The sequence below is a fragment of the Capra hircus genome, chromosome 10 (genome assembly GCF_001704415.2).
Source record: "Capra hircus breed San Clemente chromosome 10, ASM170441v1, whole genome shotgun sequence".
NCBI lineage: Eukaryota > Metazoa > Chordata > Mammalia > Artiodactyla > Bovidae > Capra > Capra hircus.
This window is the reverse complement of record NC_030817.1, coordinates 101,012,772-101,034,284: the sequence shown is the minus strand read 5'-3', so window position 1 is coordinate 101,034,284 and position 21,513 is coordinate 101,012,772.

The following is a 21,513-nucleotide window of genomic DNA, read 5'->3' as shown; positions in this document are numbered from 1 at the left end:
CCAGCAACGGGACATGGAAAGAGTGTGTGCTTTCCTAAAGAGATGGAGGGCAGAGAGGAGAAGGTGGAGGAAATCAGGAGGCAGGAGCAGACAAAGAAGGAAGAGGCTGCGTGAAGCAACGTGGGGGACGGACGATGAGAGGCACTTGTCCTTTCACTCTGAACAGGTCCCAGGGAATCGCAAAGAAACCAAGGAACCACAGCGCCACCTGCACAGCCATCCGTAGCAATGGATTCTTTGGCCAGCCAGGTTTCTAACCCCAACCACGGGGTTTCACGGGAGAAAAGTCAGGGGTCTGTATGTACTTCAAAACGGCCGGGTCGACAAATTCCGGATCGGGTTTGCAAGTCGATGATGTCTGTATTCTTAGCTCTTGGTGGATGCCTAGATGTCTCATGGTTGGTTGAGGGCCCCGGTGTCCCAGCGCCACCCACCAGCAGCACCGTGGTCATTCTGTGGCGACCCAAGGGTCGGTGAGTGAGTGGGTGCCCCCGCTAGGCTGCACCCATGCGCCCTCCTTCTCTTTCTGTTAAGACACATGGTTCCTCTGAGCTCGACCAGGCTGGCTTGAGATGCTGAGAGGCGACGGGAGGGAGGAAGGGCCGGACTGCCGGCTGAGGGCTTCAGCGGGGAGGGGGTGCTGGCAACAAAGAGCCCTCCTCTCCCTGCCCCCGCTGGATGTGCGCGAGAAGCTGGGGGGCTGAAGAGGCCAGCAGCGATGTGGAGCCTGTGCGCATGGAGCTGGGAGGCGGCAGGCGGCGGGAGGGGGCCGGGGAGGTCGGCATCCTCTGCAGCGGTGCCGGCGAGCCCGCCCGGGGCTCCTTCTTCCTGGGGCCCGGGCGCGCCAGGACCCCTTGGTCTGGCAGAATGGCGCAGGGCTGCTGAGATCTGGTGAGACAGGGTTCCCCTCCTGAGCGCCAGGGCGCGACAGTAGCAAGCGGAAGGGCAAGGGTGTGAGCAGCCAGGCCGCGTCGCGGGAGGGCCGCTGTGGCGGGGAGGTGTTCCATACTGACGGGCACCCTGGCGAGACCGGGAAGACCCAGGCTCCGCGGTGGGCCAGACCCTTGGCCAGGGCGTGGCAGGAAGAAACCTTCAGCGGGAGGTGTGGGCACACCCTGGCTACATCCCAGTGGGAAGTCAAATGAGCATGGGAGCCCGGGACAAGAGGCCAGAGTCCTTGCTGGGGAAAGAGCAAAGGGAAGGGAGTCAAGCCATGAGGTCTGTGCCAGAACGGGCCTTTCCAGCCTGGACCCGGGCCACTGCGGCGGATGTGTGGGGGTGGTGGGAGACGAGCGGGAGCCATGGGAGAGCCCCAGCCTGCTGCTGCAGGAGAGCCCAGAGGAGACTCCCCGCAAGAGGCGCAGGAGGTCTGCCAGGGCCCGGGCGGCGGCCTGGGCTCTGCCTCCAGTCGGCGCCGCGGAGGAGTGCAGGGGGCCCCATGGGTCTCCCAGGTGCCTGCGCCCCAGCTCTGGGGAGACCCTGCCAAAGAGACAGAGAAGGTGTGCCAGAGGCCCAGCGGCAGCAGCGAGTGAGGCGGCAGCGGTGGCGGGCTGGGCCCCTCCTCCCACTGGCCCTTCGGAGAGGGGCGGGGAGCCCAGGAGCTGGGGGCGTCGGGGGGCTCGCTAAGTTCAGGTCCCCAGTCCAGGGAACCTTCTCCTGAAGAGACCCTCTGCCCTCTGCATCCCGCCCTCCCCTTGCTGGGCTGGGTGGCGGCCAGGAGCTGGCAGCCTCGGGGGCTCCGCATGGTCAGGGCCCCAGCTCAAAGGAGATTCCGCTGACGAGATGGGGGAGGTCTGCCAAGGATCCAGGGAGCTGCCATCTGTGACCCACCAGGGTCTCGGCTGGATGCACGGTGGCCAGGAGCTGGGACCCACGTGGGGCTCACTAGGTTCAGGGCCCCAGTCCAGGGAACATTCTGCCTAAGAGACGGAGGACGTCTCCCAGGGCCACGGGGCACCCGGCGGGCTGCCCTCTGTGTCCTGCCGTCCCCTCACAGGGCTGCAGGGTGGCCAGGAGCTGGAGGCCTCGGGGGGCTCCACAGGGTCAGGTCCCCATCCCAAAGGAGATTCCGCTGACAAGACAGGGGTGGTCTACCAGGGATCCAGGGAGCTGGGGTCTGCCACCTGCAGGGGTCTCGGCGGGATGCAGGGTGGCCAGGAATTGTGGGCGTTGGGGGGCTCCGCGGGATCTGGGTCCCAGCCCTGGGAGACTCCTTGGAAGAGACCGGAGAGGTCTGCCAGGGCCCCAGCGGGCTGGCCTCTGCGTCCCGCTGGTGCCTCTAGCTGCTGCACGGGTCCCCACCCCAGCTCAGGGGAGACCCAGAGGAAGAGGAAGACACTGAGGAGGTCTGCCGGGGAGTGGGAATACTAGACCACCTGACCTGCCTCTTGAGAAACAATATGCAGGTCAGGAAGCAACAGTTAGAACTGGATATGGAACAACACACTGGTTCCAAATAGGAAAAGGAGTATGTCAAGGTTGTATGTTGTTATCCTGCTTATTTAACTTATATGCAGTGTACATCATGAGAAACGCTGGGCTAGAGGAAGCACAAGCTGGAATCAAGATTGCTGGGGAAAATATCAATAACCTCAGATATGCAAATGACACCACCCTTATGGTAGAAAGTGAAGAGGAACTAAAAATCCTCTTGATGAAAGTGAAAGAGGAGCGAAAAAGTTGGCCTAAAGCTCAACATTCAAAACACTAAGATCATGGCATCTGGTCCAATCACTTCATGGGAAATAGATTGGGAAACAGTGGGAACAGTGTCTGACTATTTTGGGAGGCTCCAAAATCACTGTAGATGGTGATTGCAGCCATGAAATTTAAAGACGCTTACTCCTTGGAAAGAAAGGTATGACCAACCTAGGTAGCATATTAAATAGTATATTAGATAGCAAAGTAATATCTAACAAAGGTCCATCTCATCAAGGCTATGGTTTTTCCAGTAATCATGTATGGATGTGAGAGTTGGACTGTGAAGAAAGCTGGGTGCTGAAGAATTGATGCTTTTGATCTGTGGTGTTGAAGAACACTCTTGAGAATCTCTTGTACTACAAGGAGATCCAACCAATCCATCCTAAAGATTAGTCCTGAGTGTTCATTTGAGGGACTGATATTGCAGCTTAAACTCCAATCCTTTGGCCACCTAACACAAAGAGTTGACTCATTTGAAAAGACCCTGATGCTGGGAAAGATTGAGGGAAGGAGGAGAGGGGGATGACAGATGAGATGGTTGGATGGCATGACTGATTCAATGGACATGAGTTTGGGTAAACCCTCAGAGTTGGTGATGGACAGGGAGGCCTCGCGTGCTGAGGTTCATGGGATCACAGAGAGTTGGACACGACTCAGCAACTGAGCTGAACTGAACTGAATATTTTGGCATATGGTAGTCATCATCTCATGGGCTAAAATAAATAAAGTAAATATGCTAAACCTAAATAATCACCAGGAAGATCTGAAACCCTGACATTAATGGCGTCTCTCTGTATGAAGTCATAGTAAATACATTGTTCACAGTCAAATCAAAATATTTATGTAATAATATACTCAATGTTAATATAAATGATTCTAATTTTTAAACTATAACACTAAATGTCTGTATTTAACATTATTCCTAGCTAAATTCTTCCAAGAACCTTTAAATACTTCTTTCTTCCCTTTTTAATATATAAATTTATTTTAATTGGAGACTAATTGCTTTACAATATTGTAGTGGTTTTGCCGGAGAAGGCAATGGCTCCCCGCTGCAGTACTCTTGCCTGGAAAATCCCATGGGTGAAGGAGCCTGGTAGGCTGCAGTCCATGGGGTCTCGAAGAGTCGGACACGACTGAGCAACTTCACTTTCACTTTTCACTTTCATGCATTGGAGAAGGAAGTGGCAACCCACTCCAGTGTTCGTGCCTGGAGAATCCCAGGGACGGGGGATCCTGGTCGCTGCCGTCTATGGGGTCACACAGACTCGGACACGACTGAAGCGATGCAGCAGCAGGAGCAGCAGCAGCAGCAGTGGTTTTTGCCATACATTGACATGGATCAAATATTTCTCTTTTTAAGCCAATCAACAACTAAGATCAAAGTGGTAGAAACAGTTACTGTTCCTTTTATTATTCTAAGGATTTGCAACCTTCTCAAGAAGTTTAGTTACCAGAATTACACAAAAGGGCAGAGTTGAACTGGGCAAAAATTCATGTTGCTATTCCTATTAAGGTTCGATGTTCACAATATCACTTTTTAAAGTGCACTAAATATGTATGGAATTTCACTGTCATAAAGTTTCAATACAATGTACTTGATTGCCTATAATAAAATGTCTTTGACAGGTTGAAAATATTTTGAAGTACTTGACTTTGTTCAAAGTAATATTAATTTGTCTTATGAATAGCAATCAGTTCAGTTTAATCACTCAGTCATGACTCTTTATGACCCTATGGACTGTAGCATGCTAGGCTTCCCTGTCCACCACCAACTCCAGGAGTTTACTCAAACTCATGTCCGTTGAGTCGGTGATGTCATCCAACCATTTCATCCTCTGTCATCCCCTTCTCTTCCTGCCTTCAATCTTTCCTGCCTTCAATCTTTTCAAATGAGTCAGTTCTTCGCATACCAGTTTACTAAACACCAACCTTGAACTAGCACAGATTTAGTTCTTACATATATTACTCAAAAATACTCAACAATGAGTTAGCAATTATTATAGTGAGTGCTTCTTAGTGATTAAAGGCAAGGACTGTGGAACCAGACAGGCTCAATTCAAATCCTGGCCTCATTATGTGCTACCTGAGTAGCCCTGGGGAAGTTATTTAATTTCCATTTGTAATAGTTTTCTTATCTGTAAAAGTAGTAAGTATTATAATACTAAAATATGAAGAAGTTAACATATACAAACGTAGTATAGCACAGTGATAATCAACTGATGTATATTGTTATTTCATCTCGCAAGGACCCATTTTACAGATGAAGAAACTGAGATTCAAAGAGAATATAGGGAGAAATGAATAGTTACACATGAATTTGAGGTTGGTAAATTCTAAAGCTCCAAATCCTCATCAAAACACAATACAGTACTGCCAACAAAGGAAAATCAGGCCTAGGTAATTTCATTTACAAAATCAACCAAACATTTAGAGAGTAAATGTCAGTTATGCTCAAGCTCTACTGGAAAACAGAAGAGGAGAGAACACTTTCCAGCTCAGTTATGAAATCAGTATTACCAGGAACCAGGTCCAAACAAAGATATAAGAAAAGAAAACCTCAGGACATTTCCCATGAGAATAGATGCTAAAATTATCAATAAAATATAAGTAAATTCAATCTAAAGGTACATTTAAAAGGATAACACATAATAACCAAGTGGAGTTTATGCTAGAAATACAAGGCTGATCCAACATTTAAAAATGAATCAATATTGTTTCCCAGATCAGAACACTAGAGAAGGAAATCATATGATCATCTCAATTGTTGTGTAAAAAGAATTTGACAAAATTCAGCATCTATTATTTTCAGCAAAATGGGAAATATAATTTCCTTATCACAATAAAGGGCATCTGTGAAAAACCTACAGCTACCTCTCTACTTAATGTTAAAAATCTGAATGTCCTTCCCTTAAGATCAAAAACACGGCTGGATGTTATCTCAACTTATGATGATCATTTCACAATATATAACAAATATCAAATCATTATGTTATATACTTGAAACAAATATAATTTTGTATGTCAATTAGATCTCAATTAAAGGGTAAAGAAAAGATTTAGTTGTCTTGTTAATATACTTAGGGATAATGTGAAGAGATTGTCATATAAGCACAATTTTGCTGTGCCTTGATAACCAAATTTTAAAAATACATCAGAAATATTATTTTCTCTTTCCTTTCAAAAAAAGAAGACATGCTAATTATACAGTAGCATAGAAGCTAATACCTAGCAGAACATGACAAAAGATATGAAAGATCTACGCAGGGGAAATTATAAAATTTTGTTACAGAGTCAATAAAGGCTAGAATTATTGGAGAGAAAGTCCAAATTTATGTATTGGAATTTGCAATATTATATAAATTTCATTTTTACTTAGTTAATTTATGTAATTCCAGTTATGATTCTTCATATTTTGGGTAGAACTTCTCAAATTGAGTATAAAATTAATATAGAGAAAGAAAGAGCCAAATGGAGCCATGGATTGTGATAGAAAAGAAAACATAGCTTTTTACAGCGTATTAAGAATTACAAGGGTATAGTAATTAAGACAAGGTTGTGTAAAGTCAAGACTACAAACAAAAAGGCAAGACTATCCACTCTCACCATTCCTATTAACGTTTATATTACAAACCCAAGTAAGCACAATTATTGCACACAAATTTTTCTGCAAAGAGTAATTTTTATTTCTCTTTCATTCCTTGGAGTGACATTACTAAATACTATGATAAGTATATGTTTAATTTCATTAAAATGTTACCAAGACAAAATATTTTCCAGTGTGTTCCCACCAGACATGCATTAGAGTTCTAGTTGTTTCTGCCTCTTTATCAGCATTTGGTGTTGTTGGGATTTTTTAATTAGCCATTTTAATTATTATGTAGTGATATTTCAGTGTAGCTTTAATTTTCATTTTCCTAATGATTAATGGTGTTCAACAATTTTTATGTACGTATTTGCCATCAGTGTATCTTCTTTTTTAATTATTTTTTAAAATGTATTTATTTTAAATGAATGCTAATTATTTTACAATATTGTAGTGGGTTTTGCCACACATTGACATGAATCAACAACGGGTGTACATGTGTTTCCCATCATGAACCCCCCTCCCACCTCCTTCCGCATCCCATCCCTCAGGGTCATCCCAGTGCACCAGCCCTGAGCACCCTGTCTCATTCTTCAAACCAGGACTGGCGATCTGTTTCACATATAATATATGTATTGCAATGCTATTGTCTCAAATCACCCCACCCTAGCCCTCTCCCACAGAGTCCAAAAGACTGTTCTATACATCTGTGTCTCTTTTGCTGTCTCACATATAAAATCACCATAACCATCTTTCTAAATTCTGTATATATGCATTAGTATACTGTATTGGTATTTTTCGTTCTGATTCACTTCACTCTGTATAATAGGCTCCAGTTTTATCCACCTCATTATAACTAATTCAAATGTATTCTTTTTAATGGCTGAGTAATAATGCACTGGGTATATGTACCACAGCTTTCTTATCCATTCATCTGCTGATGGACATCTAGGTTGCTTCCATGTCCTGGCTATTATAAACAGTGCTGTGATAAGCATTGTGGTACATGTATCTCTTTCAATTCTAGTTTCCTTGGTGTGTATGCACAGCAGTGGGATTTCTGGGTCATATAGAAGTTCTATTTAAAGTTTTTTAAGGAATCTCCACACTGTTCTCCATAGTGGCTGTACTAGTTTGCATTCCCACCAACAGTGTAAGAAGATTCCCTTTTCTCCACACCCTCCCCAGCATTTATTGCTTGTAGACTTTTGGAGAGCAGCCATTCTGACTGGCATGAGATGGTACCTCATTGTGGTTTTGATTTGCATTTCTCTGATAATGAGTGATGTTGAGCATCTTTTCATGTGTTTGTTAGCCATGTGTATGTCTTCTTTGGAGACATGTCTATTTAGTTCTTTGGCCCATTTTTTGATTTGGTCATTTATTTTTCTGGAATTAAGCTGCAGGAGTTGCTTGTATATTTTTGAGATTAATTCTTTGTCAGTTGCTTTGTTTGCTATTATTTTCTCCCATTCTGAAGGCTATATTTTCACCTTGATTATAGTTTCCTTCACTGTGCAAAAGCTTTAATTTTAATTAGGTCCCATTTGTTTATTTTTGCTTTTATTTCCATTACTCTGGGAAGTGGGTCATAGAGGATTCTGCTGTGATTTATGTCAGAGAGGGTTTTGCCTATGTTCTCCTCTAGACGTTTTATAGTTTCTGGTCTTATGTTTAGATCTTTAATCCGTTTTGAGTTTATTTTTGTGTATGGTGTTAGGAAGGGTTCTACTTTCATTCTTTTACAAGTGGTTGACTAGTTTTCCCAGCACCACTTGTTAAAGAGATTGTCTTTTCTCCATTGTATATTCTTGCCTCCTTTGTCAAAGATAAGGTGTCCATAGATGCGTGGATTTATCTCTGGGCTTTCTATTATGTTCCATTGATCTATATTTCTGTCTTTGTGCCAGTACCATACTGTCTTGATGACTATGGCTTTGTAGTATAGCCTGAAGCCAGGCAGGTTGATTCCTCCAGTTCCATTCTCCTTTCTCAAGATAGCTTTGGCTATTTGAATTTTTTTTTCTTTTCTTTTCTTTTTTTTTTTTTTGTATTTCCATACAAATTGTGAAATTATTTGTTCTAGTTTTCTGAAAAATACCGTTGTTAGCTTGATAGGGATTGCATTGAATCTATAGATTGCTTTCAGTAGTATACTCATTTTCATTATATTGATTCTTCCAGTCCATGAACATGGTATTTTTCTCCATCTATTTCTGTCCTCTTTTATTTGTTCATCACTGTTTTATAGTTTTGTATATATAGGGCTTTTGTTTCCTTAAGTATATTTATTCTTAAGTATCTTATTCTTGTCATTGCAATGGTGAATGGCATTGTTCCCTTAATTTCTCTATTTTCTCATTGTTAGTGTATAGGAATACAAGAGATTTGTGTCTGTTGATTTTATATCCTGAAACTTTACTGTATTCATTGATTAGCTCTAGTAATTTTCTGGTGGAGACTTTAGGGTTTTCTATATAGAGAATCATGTCATCTACAGTGAGAGTTTTAATTCTTCTTTTCTAATCTGGATTCCTTTTATTTCTTTTTCTGCTCTGATTGCTGTGGCCAAAACTTCCAAAACTATATTGAATAGTAGCGGTGAGAGTAGGCACCCTTGCATGTACCTGACTTTAGAGGAAATGCTTTCAATTTTTCATCATTGAGGATAATGTTTACTGTGGATTTGTCATATGTAGCTTTTATTATGTTGAGGTATGTTCCTTCTATTCCTGCTTTCTGGAGAGTTTTTATCATAAATGGACATTGAATTTTGTCAAAGGCTTTCTCTGCATCTATTGAGATAATCATATAGTTTTCATCTTTCAATTTGTTAATGTTGTGTTTTACATGGATTGATTTGTGGATATTAAAGAATCCTTGCATCCCTGGTATAAAGCCCACTTGGTCATGATGTATTATATTTTTAATATGTTGTTGGATCTGTTTACTAGGATTTTGTTAAGGATTTTTGCATGTATGATTAACAGTGATATTGGCTTATAGTTTTCTTTCCTTTTTTTTGTGGCATCTTTGTCAGGTTTTGGTATTAGGGTGATGGTGGCCTCATAGAATGAGTTTGGAAGTTTATCTTCCTCTGCAATTTTCTGGAAGAGTTTGAGTAGGATAGGTGTTAGCTCTTCTCTAAATTTTTGGTATAATTCATCTGTGAAGCCATCTGGTACTGAGCTTTTGTTTGCTAGAAAATTTCTGATTAGTTTTGATTTCTCTGCTTGTGATGGGTCTGTTAAGATTTTCTATTTCTTCCTGGTTCAGTTGTGGAAAGTTGTACTTTTGTAAGAATTTGTCTATTTCTTCCAAGCTGTCCGTTTTGTTGGCATATAGTTGCGTATAGTAGTCTCTTATGATCCTTTGTATTTCTGGGTTGTCTGTTGTGACTTTTCGATTTTCATTTCTATTTTTGTTAATTTGATTTTACTTCCTTTGTTTCTTGATGAGTCTGGTTTGTCAATTTTATTTATTTTTTTTCAAAGAACCAGCTTCTAGTTTTGGTGATTTTTGCTAAGGTCTCTTTTGTTTCTTTTGCATTTATTTCTATCCTAATTTTAAAAATTACTTTCCTTCTACTTATCCCTGGGGTTCTTCATTTCCTTTTCTAGTTACTTTAGGTGTAGAGTTAGGTTTTTTGTTTGAATTTTTTCTTATTTCTTGAGGTAAGCCTGTATTGCTATGAACCTTCCCCTTAGCACTGCTTTTATAGTGTCCCATGGGTTTTGGGTTGTTGTGTTTCCATTTTCATTCCTTTCTATGCATATTTTGATTTCTTTTTTGATTTCATCTCTGATTTGTTGGTTATTCAGAAGTATGTTGTTTACCCTCTATATGTTGGAAATTTTAATAATTTTTTCCTCTAATTTATATCTAATCTTACTGCATTGTGATCAGAAAACATACTTGCAATGATTTCATTTTTTTTAATTTACCAAGGCTAGATTTATGACCCAAGATGTGACCAATCCTGGAGAAGGTTCCGTGTGTGCTTGAAAAAAAGGTGAAATTCATTGTTTTGGGGTGAAATGTCCTAAAAATATCAATTAGTTCTAACTGGTCCATTTTATCATTTAAAGCTTGTGTTCCTTGTTAATTTTCCTTTTAGTTGATCTATCCATAGGTGTGAGTGGGGTATTAAAGTTTCCTACTATTATTGTGTTATTGCTAATTTCCCCTTTCATACTTGTCAGCATTTGCCATATTGTGGTGCTCCTATGTTGGTGTATATATATATTATATATATATATATATAATTGTTATATTATCTTCTTGGATAGATGTTTTGATTATTATGTAGTGTCCTTATTTGTCTCTTTTCATAGATTTTATTTCAAAGTCTATTTTATCTGATATGAGTATTGCTACTCTTGCTTTCTTTTAGTCTCCATTTGTGTGAAATATCTTTTTCCAGCCCTAATTTTCAGTCTGTGTGTCTCTTGTTTTAAGGTGGGTCTCTTGTAGACAGAATGTATTGGGGTCTTGTTTTTGTATCCTTTCAGCCAGTCTTTGTCTTTTGGTTGGGGCATCCAACCCATTTACATTTAAGATAATTATTGATAAGTATGATCCCATTGCTATTTCCTTTATTGTTTTTGGTTTCAAGTTTATACACCTTTTCTATGTTTCCTGTGTAGAGAAGATCCTTTAGCATTTGTTGAAGAGCTGGTTTGGTGGTGCAGAATTCTGTTATTTTTGCTTGTCTGTAAAGCTTTTGATTTCTTCTTCATATTTGAATGAAATCCTTGCTGGGTTCAGTAATCTTGGTTGTAGCTTTTTCTCTTTCTTCACTTTAAGTATGTCCTACCAATCCCTTCTGGCCTGAGGAGTTTCTATTGAAAGATCAGCTGCTATCCTTATGGGAATCCCCTTGTGTGCTATTTGTTGTTTTTCCCTTCCTGCTGTTAATATTTGTTCTTTATATTTGATTTTTGTTATTTTGATTATTATTTGTCTTATGGTGTTTTGCCTTGGGTTTATCCTATTTGGGACTGTCTGGGTTTCTTGAACTTGGGTGACTATTTCCTTTCTCATTTTAGGGAAGTTTTCAACTATTATCTCCTCAAGTATTTTCTCATGGCCTTTCTTTTTGTCTTCTTCTGGGAATCCTATGGTTCGAATGTTGGGGTGTTTGACATTGTCCCAGAGGTCCCTGAGGTTTTCCTCATTTCTTTTAATTCTTTTTTTTTCCTTTCTGCTTCATTTATTTTCACCATTATATTTTATACCTCACTTATCCTATCCTCTGCCTCCATTATTCTACTGTTGGTTCCCTCCAGAGTGTTTTTGATCACATTTATTGCATTATTCATTATATATTGACTCTTTCTTACTTCTTCTAGATCCTTGTTAAACATTTCTTGCATCTTCTCAATCCTTGTCTCCAGGCTATTTATCTGTAACTCCATTTTGTTTTCAAGATTTTCGATCATTTTAATTATTATTCTGAATTCCTTTTCAGATGACTCCCTATTTCCTCCTCACCCTCTCGGGGGGCCCATGCTTCCCAAAGTTCCACCTCTTTTGTTTGTCCCCAAAGTTATTGGTAGACATCCCATCTGTATTCTCTCTTCCCCCCAACCAAAATCTCCCCCTTCCCCAACCTCCATGGTTCCACATCCCAGGAAAGGAGACCTGAAAGTGGCTCGGGGAGAAGGTGCCCCTTCCTTCCTCTCCCTCTAAGCCTGAGGGCCTGGGAAGCCTGGCAGCATGTTAAGGAGGGCCTGGTACTCATCCTCACTGAGGGGTACTTCCAGGAATGCCTCAACTCCTTCCTCCACAGCAGCCCCCGGGTAAGACCGGGGTATGTCCTTAATGGACTTGGCAGCCACGATTTCCTCTAGGAGGCTGGGTGACCCGGAGAGGGCTGAATGGCCCCCTGTGAGGACAGTAAAGGACCCCAGGAAAGGATCCAGCAAGCCCGGGATGCTCGGCAGCCGGGAGCTCGTCTTGGAGGCTGAGTGAGTCTGAGAGGGCGAGGTGTGCTCGTGCATCTGCAGAGAGCCCCAGGGAAGGCCCCATCATGTCCAGGCTGCCCATTGGCACCAAGAGCTAGTTTAGGAAGCTGGGTGCGCCTGGGAGAACAGGGTGGGCTCTTGCATATCTGCAGTGGCCCCCAGGAAAAGTGCCTGCTTGTCTGGGACACCTGTGTCCGCCAAGAGCTCAACTAAGAGGCTTGTCGAGTTTGGAAATTTGCGGGACTGGGGCTATGGCTCTAGCAGAGGCACTGTGCCTTCACCATAGGGTCATTCGGGCCACCACGGGATGTGTGTCTCAGGCTGTGCAGGCGGCAGGATGGCCCCTGACCCAGGCTGCCAAGGGGCCATGACAGCAGGAGAGCACTCAGCTCAGAGAACTCTACCTGGGGAGGAGGTGGTGGAGGACACAGATGCCAAGGGAAAGAAGCCAGTCCCCGGAGGACTGTGCCTTCACTGGGGCTCCTTCCTCTGACATATGCCTCATTCTCATTGCGATGCTCCATTGGCTGGGATGGAGGAGGGACTGGGGGGTGGCTGGCAGATGACCTGGAGATCAGCTAGCCTTTCCTCTCCTGGTGGCATGGCCTTGAAATTGGCTTGCCAGTGCTCAGGTCTTCCCTGATAGCTCAGTTGTAAAGGATCCACCTGCAATGCAGGACACCGGTTCAGTTCCTGCATTGGGAAGATCTGCTGCAAAAGGGAGAAAACTACCATCTGGCCTCTAGAACTAGTCCACGGAATCGCAATGTGTCCTACAGGATGGTGCGCTTGTGTTCGTGTGTGTGCAGGTGCATGTGCTTGTGCACAAAGCGAAGCCGGGAATAGACCTTTTGCCCTGGCTCTATCCTGGGGAGGGGGTAGAGAAGGAACGTGGCTTGAACAAACCACAACACCACACCCATAGCCATCATTAGCAATGTATTCTTTGGCCACTGAAGCTTCTAAACCCAACCATGGGGTTCACATGAGAACAGGCAGGGTTTTGTATGTACTTCAAAACCACTGGGTCTATAAATTCAGGAATGGGACATAACATCTGTATGTCTGTGGGTGACGGGAGGATGTTGGTGGTAGGGTGAGCTCAGTCACTATGCTCCATGGGTCAGAGAGAGACACGGAGATGATTGGCTTTTGCAGATATACTGGGCATGTGTGTTCAAATGGGCATGGATTATGGTCATGAAAGTGGTTGTGTGGGTAGGTCCCTACTGCTGGCTCAGAGGATCTGACCATGAAAAACCTGCCCTGAACAGGCATCTTGAAACCAGGGGAAATGTGTCCTTGATGCAGCATTTTAAGGATACCTGCAGGGTTTGCAGGTGGCTTGAAGCTGAGTCCCAGAAGCAGGCTCAGCCCCCACTCCCCCAACAACCCTCTCCCTCCCCCTGTCCCCAAATCTTCCTGCTTCCCTTTCCTCTCTCCCTCCCTCCTTCTCCCACTTAGCCTTCTCAAACTCTCTCCCTTCACTCCCACTCTCTCCCTTCACTCCCACCCTCTCCCTCCACCCACTGGGCCCCTCCCACCTGCATCTCCCAAACTTCCACCTCCCCACTCCCCTGTCTCCCTCTCCCTCTCCCCCTCTCTCTGCTGCCCCTGGCATAGGGAAGGAGTTCTCCTGTGTGGACTGCTGAAAAAATTGGACCAGAAGACAGAGGAGCCAGACCGAAAGAACCTGTGTGGGGCAGGGGATTTCTTTATTGGCTCCATGGCATGTCCCCTCTTAGGCACCCTCTTGATCACTGCAATACTTGGGTTCCTTGAGGCTTCAGGTGGGATGTCCCTCTTGGGGTGGGGGGGATGAGGCACAGCTTTCCAAAGATCCAGCTCTCGGGTTTGTCCCCAAAGTTGTTGTTAGACATCCTGTCTGTATTCTCTCCTACCCTCACCCCAAACCGCCCCCCACCACGAGCTTCGTGGCTCTGCATCCCGGGAAAAGAGAACTGAAAGGGGTTCAGGGAAGAAGGTGCCCCTTCCTTCCTCTCCGTCTAAGCCCGAGGGCCTGGGGAGCCTGGCAGCATGTCGAGGAGGGCCTGGTAATCCTCCTCACCGAAGGGTGCTTCCAGGATTTCTTCAACTCCTTCCTCCTCCACAGCGGCTCCTGGGGAAGATGAGGGCATGTCCTAGATGGCCATGACAGCCAAGATTTCCTCTAGGAGGCTGAGTGTCCCAGGGAGTGCTGGGTGGTCCCCTGTGATGACAGTAGAGGACTCCACAGAAGGCGCCTGTGTGTCCAGGATGCCTGTGGCCACCAGGAGCTCATCTTGGAGGCTGGGTGAGCCTGGGAGTGCAAGGTGTGCTCCTTCATTGGCACAGGATCCCAGGGAAGGCCCAGTCCTGTTGTGGATGCCTGTGTCAGCCAAGATTTCCTCTAAGAGGCTGAATGTGCAGGAGAGACCTGGCTGTTGTGTTGTGAATACAGAGGCTCCCGTTGAAGGCCTCTATGCATCACAGGCCAGCCATGCTGAGGTCCGTGAGCATGGCTGCGGGCAGGGATGCAGTGGCTGGTGGTGGAAGTTGGGGCTGTGGTCCTTGGGGCATGCTGTGCCCCTTGCCCACCTACTCCTTTCCAGTTACCTAGTGCATCCTGGCGAGGAGGTTTAAAGACCCCTGGGGGGGGGCTTCACTGCCTTGGGGTCAGGATGGTCGGGCCCACGGAAAGTCGGGAGGTGCCTCCAGTCTCCCCCGGACTCAGCCATCCTCTGAAGGGCCGGGATGGTGTGGCGCATCATGGTCACTGCCGCCATGGCTGTTGGGAGGGGGCTACCCTGCAGTCCTCGTGTGGGCCATAACTGTGTGAGGTGCATGTGTGGCTCCTCCACGTCCCTGGGGGAGGGTTGGAACCCCCCCACCCGGGGGCCTGTTGGGTGTCCAAGCACACCCTGCTCCATTGTGTGAAACCTTTCCTGTCCCCTCCAGTCTGCTGTTTTCTGTCTGACTTGGCTGGCCAGAGGCAACCCCTGCCCAACTCTGGGGAGGGAAGGAAAAAAGGTGGGATGTGCCATGCCAGGGGTGGGTCTCCTGTGGAAACAAAACACTTGAAAACCTACAACTCTTAGTGCTGGATCACTCAGCTCTTGTGTCAATGAAGAACGCAGCTAGCTATGAAAATTAATTTGAATTGCAGGACACATTGATCATGGACACTTTGAACGCACTTGCGGCCCTGGGTTCCTCCTGGGACTACGCCTGTCTGAGCATTGCTTGATGATCAACCACCCCTCTGGGGTGCTCATGTCGTGTGCTCGCCTTCCTGGAGGTCCCGTGGCTGGGGGTTGTCCTTGAAGGGTCCCTGGTCCCTCTGTCCCCTTAAGTGCAGACACGGTGTCCCCTGCCTCTGTGGCTGGGTGGACGCTGCCCACAAGAGGGGAGAAGAGGACGTGAGGTCGCACTGAGTCCCCTGGCCTGCCAGGCCTCTGTGGTTGATCTCCCCTTTGAGAGCTTCCTTGAGCCGCAAGCGGCCTTTGGGTGTTGTTGCTCTTGGGGTGTCGGGGTTTGGGGATGGTCTTGCGCCACGCAGCAGGGGCCCACGGGTGTGGTGGGGTGGGGTCACATCTTCAGTTCTTCGTTCGCCATCCTGCCCTTGGCGGCGGTGTTTCCCGGCACCCTGCCGCCACCCCCTGGGGTGCCTTCCCAGCCTTACATCTGTGGCCCATGCCCGCTTCCCACCCCCCCCCGCGGCTCTCACCCTAGTGTGACGGGCGGCTCAATCCCGAGGCCCAGTCTGCGTGCATGTCCTGGCCCCAGGGACACGTGCCCCAGCGGCGTCTGCCCGCCGCTGCACACTCTCCCCCCGGGCTTCGGCCTTGCTGCTGTTGCGCCCCAGAGCCCCCGCCACGAGGGTGAAGTCTGTTGGGGGGAGAAAGGGGGAGTACTGTGGGTCCTTCGCCCATTTGGGCTTTGGCTCCTGAGAGTGCACCCACCCTCCACCCCCCCTCCCCGTCCACCTCTCCGCTGTCCCCGCCTCGTGCATCCCATGATCGCTGGCTTGTGCTCCCATCCCGCCCCCGCCTTGGCGTCTCCCTCTCTGCCCACCACCTGCTGCCGCCGCCGCCCCCTCCCTGAGGGATGAGCCCCGATCGAGGCTCAGCCCATGAATGGTGTGAGGCCAACATCGGCCTCAGGAGCGCTGGGTCTTCCCGGAGTTGGGTTGCTTTCCCGCTCCCCGTTCCTCCCAATCCCTCCACTCTCCCTCCCTCCGCCCCTCGCCACTCTTCCCTCCATCTCCAGGTGGAGGTGGGCGGTTGGGGGATGGTGGGGGTGGGAGGGCGGGGCCAGGCTGGGGTCAGCGGGGGACCGCCCCCTGGCCAGCTGTCACCGGCTCTGGGATGGCTGGAAAGGACAGCAGGGAAGGTGGCTCTGGGGTCTCCTCCGTCATGGCGGCGGGTCCATCACCGCCAAGTGTTACAGCTCCCCTCCCCGAGTCCTCCACCACCCCACCTCCCCCCCCCCCGCAGCAGCGCTTGCCGAATCTGAATCTCGGGCCAAGGGAGCCAGACCTGTCGCTGTGCTCTCTCCCCTCCCGACACTCCCCACTGCGGGTCACGCCGGTGTTTTTTGGGGGGCCGCCCCTCCAAGGGCGCGACCGCTTTCCCACCCCGGCCCCAGGGCGGACTGTCCCCAGTGCACCCTGGGGAGGTCGTACCATCGAGCCGGAGGGTTGTTTTTTGGTCACGCCGGTCGGGGAAGCGAGCACACGGGGTTAGTGGTGATGTCAGCCACCCACCCGACCTATCTAGAAACAAGGACAAAGGAGTCTAACACGTGCACGAGTCAGGGGCTCGCACAAAAGCCGCCGTGGTGCAATGAAGGTGAAGGCCGCCTTAGTCAGCAGCCAAGGTGGGATCCTGAGGCCTCTCCAGTCTGCCAAGGGTCAACTACTGGCCTCTCTCACCCGCCGCGCTGGGGAGGTGGAGTATGGTCACACGTGTTAGGACCTGAAAGATGGTAAACTATGCCTGGGCAGGATGAAGGCAGAAGAAACTCTGGCGGAGGACCATAGCAATCCTGATGTGCAAATCGGTTGTCTGACCTGGGTATAGGGGCAAAAGACCAATCAAACCATAGCGTTGCTTGTTCCCTCCTAAGTTTCCTTCAGGATAGCTGGCGCTCTCTCAATGAACCCATGCAGTTTTATCCAGTAAAGTGAATGATTAGAGGTCTTGGAGCAGAAACGATCCCAACCTATTCTCAAACTTTAAATGGGTAAGAAACCTGGCTCCCTGGTGTGGAGCCAGGTGTAGAATGCGAGTGCATACTGGGCCATTTTTGGTACACAGAACTGGTGCTGTGGGATGAACGGGATGCTGGGTTAAGGAGCCTGATACTGACACTCATCAGATCCCAGAAAAGGTGTTGGTTGATATAGACAGCAGGACGGTGGCCATGGAAGTCAGAATCCACTAAGGAGTGTGTAACAACTCACCTGCCCAATCAACTAGCCCTGAAAATGGATGGTGCTGGAGCGTCGGGCCCATACCTGGCCATAGCCAGCAGTCGGAGAGCCTCAAGAGGGGTGGGAGCTCGGGAAGGAGGTCACCCCTCCCCCTACCCCACCCCCGGGGATGGTATGCCGCAATGAGTAGGAGGTCCGCTGCGGTGAGCCTTGAAGCCTAGAACGTGGGCCCAGGTGGAGCCGCTGCAGGTGCAGATCTTGGTGGTAGTAGCAAATATTCAAATGAGAACTTTGAGGGCAGAAGTGGAAAAGGGTTCCATGTGAATAGCAGTTGAACATGGGTCAGTCTGTCCTGAGATATGGGCAAGCACCATTCCAAAAGGATGGTCGATGGCCTCCGTTGCCCTCAGCCAATCGATAGGGAGTTGGGTTCAGATGCCCAAATCCGGAATGGCAGAGATGGACGCCACGAGGCTTCCAGTGCAATAATGCAACCGATCCCAGGGAAGCCTGTGGGAGCCCCGGGGAGAGTTCTCTTTTCTTTGTGAAGGGCAGGGTGTCCTGGTAGAATTAGTGAGTATAAGGTGTAGAATAAGTGAGAGGCCCCCGGCGGGCCGCCCCACCCCCACGTTTCTTGCGAGGGGGCGGGGCGGGATCCGACAGCCTTGTGGGCAGCCAGTGAAATACCACTGCTTTGATCCTTTATTTTCCACTGACACAGTGAGGCGTGGGGAGGGGTCGGGGGTCGGGGGGATCCCCGAGGGGTTCTCACTTCTGGAGCCAAGCACCTGAGCAACCGGCTCCGGGAACAGTGCCAGGTGGGGAGTTTGATGGGGGCGGTACACCTGTCAAATGGTAATGCAGGTGAGCGTTACCAATAAGGTGAGCTCAGGGAGGACAGAAATCTCGCATGGTGTAGAAGGGCAAAAGCTCGCTTGATCTTAATTTTTAGTACAAATACAGACCGTGAGAGCGGGGCCTCACGATCCTTCTGACCTTTGGGGTTTTAAGCAGGAGGTGTCAGAAAAGTTCAGTTCAGTTCAGTTCAGTCGCTCAGTCTTGTTTGACTCTTTTCGACCCCATGAATTGCAGCACACCAGACCTCCCTGTCCATCACCAACTCCTGGAGTTCACTCAGATTCACGTCCATCGAGTCCGTGAAGCCATCCAGCCATCTCATCCTCGGTCGTCCCCTTCTCCTCCTGCCCCCAATCCCTCCCAACATCAGAGTCTTTTCCAATGAGTCAACTCTTTGCATGAGGTGGCCAAAGTACTGGAGTTTCAGCTTTAGCATCATTCCTTCCAAAGGAATCACAGGGCTGATCGCCTTCAGAATGGACTGGTTGGATCTCCTTGCAGTCCAAGGGACTCTCAAGAGTCTTCTCCACCACGACGGCTCAAAAGCATCAATTCTTTGGTGCTCAATCTGCTTTACAGTCCAACTCTCACATCAATACATGACTACTGGAAAAACCATAGCCTTGACTAGGCGGACATTAGTCAGCAAAGTAATGTCTCTGCTTTTGAATATACTATCTAGGTTGGTCATAAGTTTTCTTCCAAGGAGTAAGTGTCTTTTAATTTCATGGGCAATCACCATCTGCAGTGATTTTGGAGCCAAAAAAAAAAAATAAACTCTGACACTGTTTCCACTGTTTCCCCAGCTATTTCCCATGAAGTGATGGGACCGGATGCCATGATCTTTGTTTTCTGAATGTTGAGCTTTAAGCCATCTTTTTTGCTCTCCTCTTTCACTTTCTTCAAGAGGCTTTTTAGCTCCTCTTCACTTTCTGCCATAAGGGTGGTGTCATCTGCATATTTGAGGTTATTGAGATTTCTCCCAGCAATCTTGATTCCAGCTTGTGTTTTTTCCAGTCCAGCGTTTCTCATGATGTACTCTGCATATAAGTTAAATAAGCAGGGTGACAATATACAGCCTTGACATACTCCTTTTCCTATTTGGAACCAGTCTGTTGTTCCATGTCCAGTTCTAACTATTGCTTCCTGGCCTGCATACAGATTTCTCAAGAGGCAGGTTAGGTGGTCTGGTATTCCCATCTCTTTCAGAATTTTCCACAATTTATTGTGATCCACACAGTCAAAGGCTTTGGCATAGTCAATAAAGTGGAATACAGTGGAAGTGAGAAGTAGATTTAAGGGCCTAAATCAGATAGACTGCCTGATGAACTATGGACTGAGGTTCGTGACATTGTACAGGAGACAGGGATCAAGACCATCCCCATGGAAAAGAAATGCAAAAAAGCAAAATGGCTGTCTGGGGAGGCCTTACTAATAGCTGTGAAAAGAAGAGAGGCGAAAAGCAAAGGAGAAAAGGAAAGATATAAGCATCTGAATGCAGAGTTCCAGAGAATAGCAAGAAGAGATAAGAAAGCCTTCTTCAACGATCAATGCAAAGAAATAGAGGAAAAGAACAGAATGGGAAAGACTAGAGATCTCTTCAAGAAAATTAGAGATACCAAGGGAACATTTCATGCAAGGATGGGCTCGATAAAGGACAGAAATGCTATGAACCTAACAGAAGCAGAAGATATTAAGAAGAGGTGGCAAGAATACACAGAAGAACTGTACAAAAATTATCTTCTTGACCCAGATAATCATGATAATGTGATCACTAATCTAGAGCCAGACATCTTGGAAAATGAAGTCAAATGGGCCTTAGAAAGCATCACTACGAACAAAGCTAGTGGAGGTGATGGAATTCCAGTTGAACTGTTTCAAATCCTGAAAGATAATGCTGTGAAAGTGCTGCACTCAATATGCCAGCAAATTTGGAAAACTCAGCAGTGGCCACAGGACTGGAAAAGGTCAGTTTTCATTCCAATTCCAAAGAAAGGAAATGCAAAAGAATGATCAAACTACTGCACAATTGCACTCATCTTACATGCTAGTAAAGTAATGCTCAAAATTCTCCAAGCCAGGCTTCAGCAATACGTGAACCATGAACTCCCTGATGTTCAAGCTGGTTTTAGAAAAGGCAGAGGAACCAGAGATCAAATTGCCAACATCCACTGGATCATGGAAAAAACAAGAGAGTTCCAGAAAAACATCTATTTCTCCTTTATTGACTATGCCAAAGTCAGAAAAGTTACCACAGGGATAACTGGCTTGTGGTGGCCAAGCGTTCATAGCAATGTCACTTCGTGATCCTTGACGTTGGCTCTTCCTATCATTGTAAAGCAGAATTCACCAAGCGTTGGATTGTTCACCCAATATTAGGGAACATGAGCTGGGTTTAGACCGTCGTGAGATGGGTTAGTTTTACCCTACTGATGATGTGTTGTTGCCATGGTAATTCTGCTCAGTATGAGAGGAACCGCAGGTTCACACATTTGGTGTATGTGCTTGGCTGAGGAGTCAATGGGGCGAAGCTACCATCTGTGAGATTATGACTGAACACCTCTAAGTCAGAATCTCGCCCAGGTGGAATGATACGGCAGCGCTGGAGGAGCCATAGTTGGCCTTGGATAGCCGGTCCCCCGCGGTCCCCGCCAGTGGGCCATCACCCACATCCCTCCGCCTCGCACTGGGAATGGAGTCCAGTGCCGAGAACTCTTTCTCCCTGGACATGGGGTGTGCCTGGAAAGGCGGCCTCCCCCTTGCCCGTCATGCACAGCACGTTCGTGGGAACCTCGTGCTAAACCATTCGCAGATGACCTACTTCTGGGTCGGGGTTTCCTACATAGCAGAGCAGCTCCCTCGCTGCGATCTATTGAAAGTCAGCCCTCGACACATACGTTTGTCGCTCCATCTGTGCCACCCTCGCTCTTTTCCCTCCATGAGCTCTGCCTCTCCGTGGGCAGGCGGTGGTGTGTCCTCGGCCCTGGCCC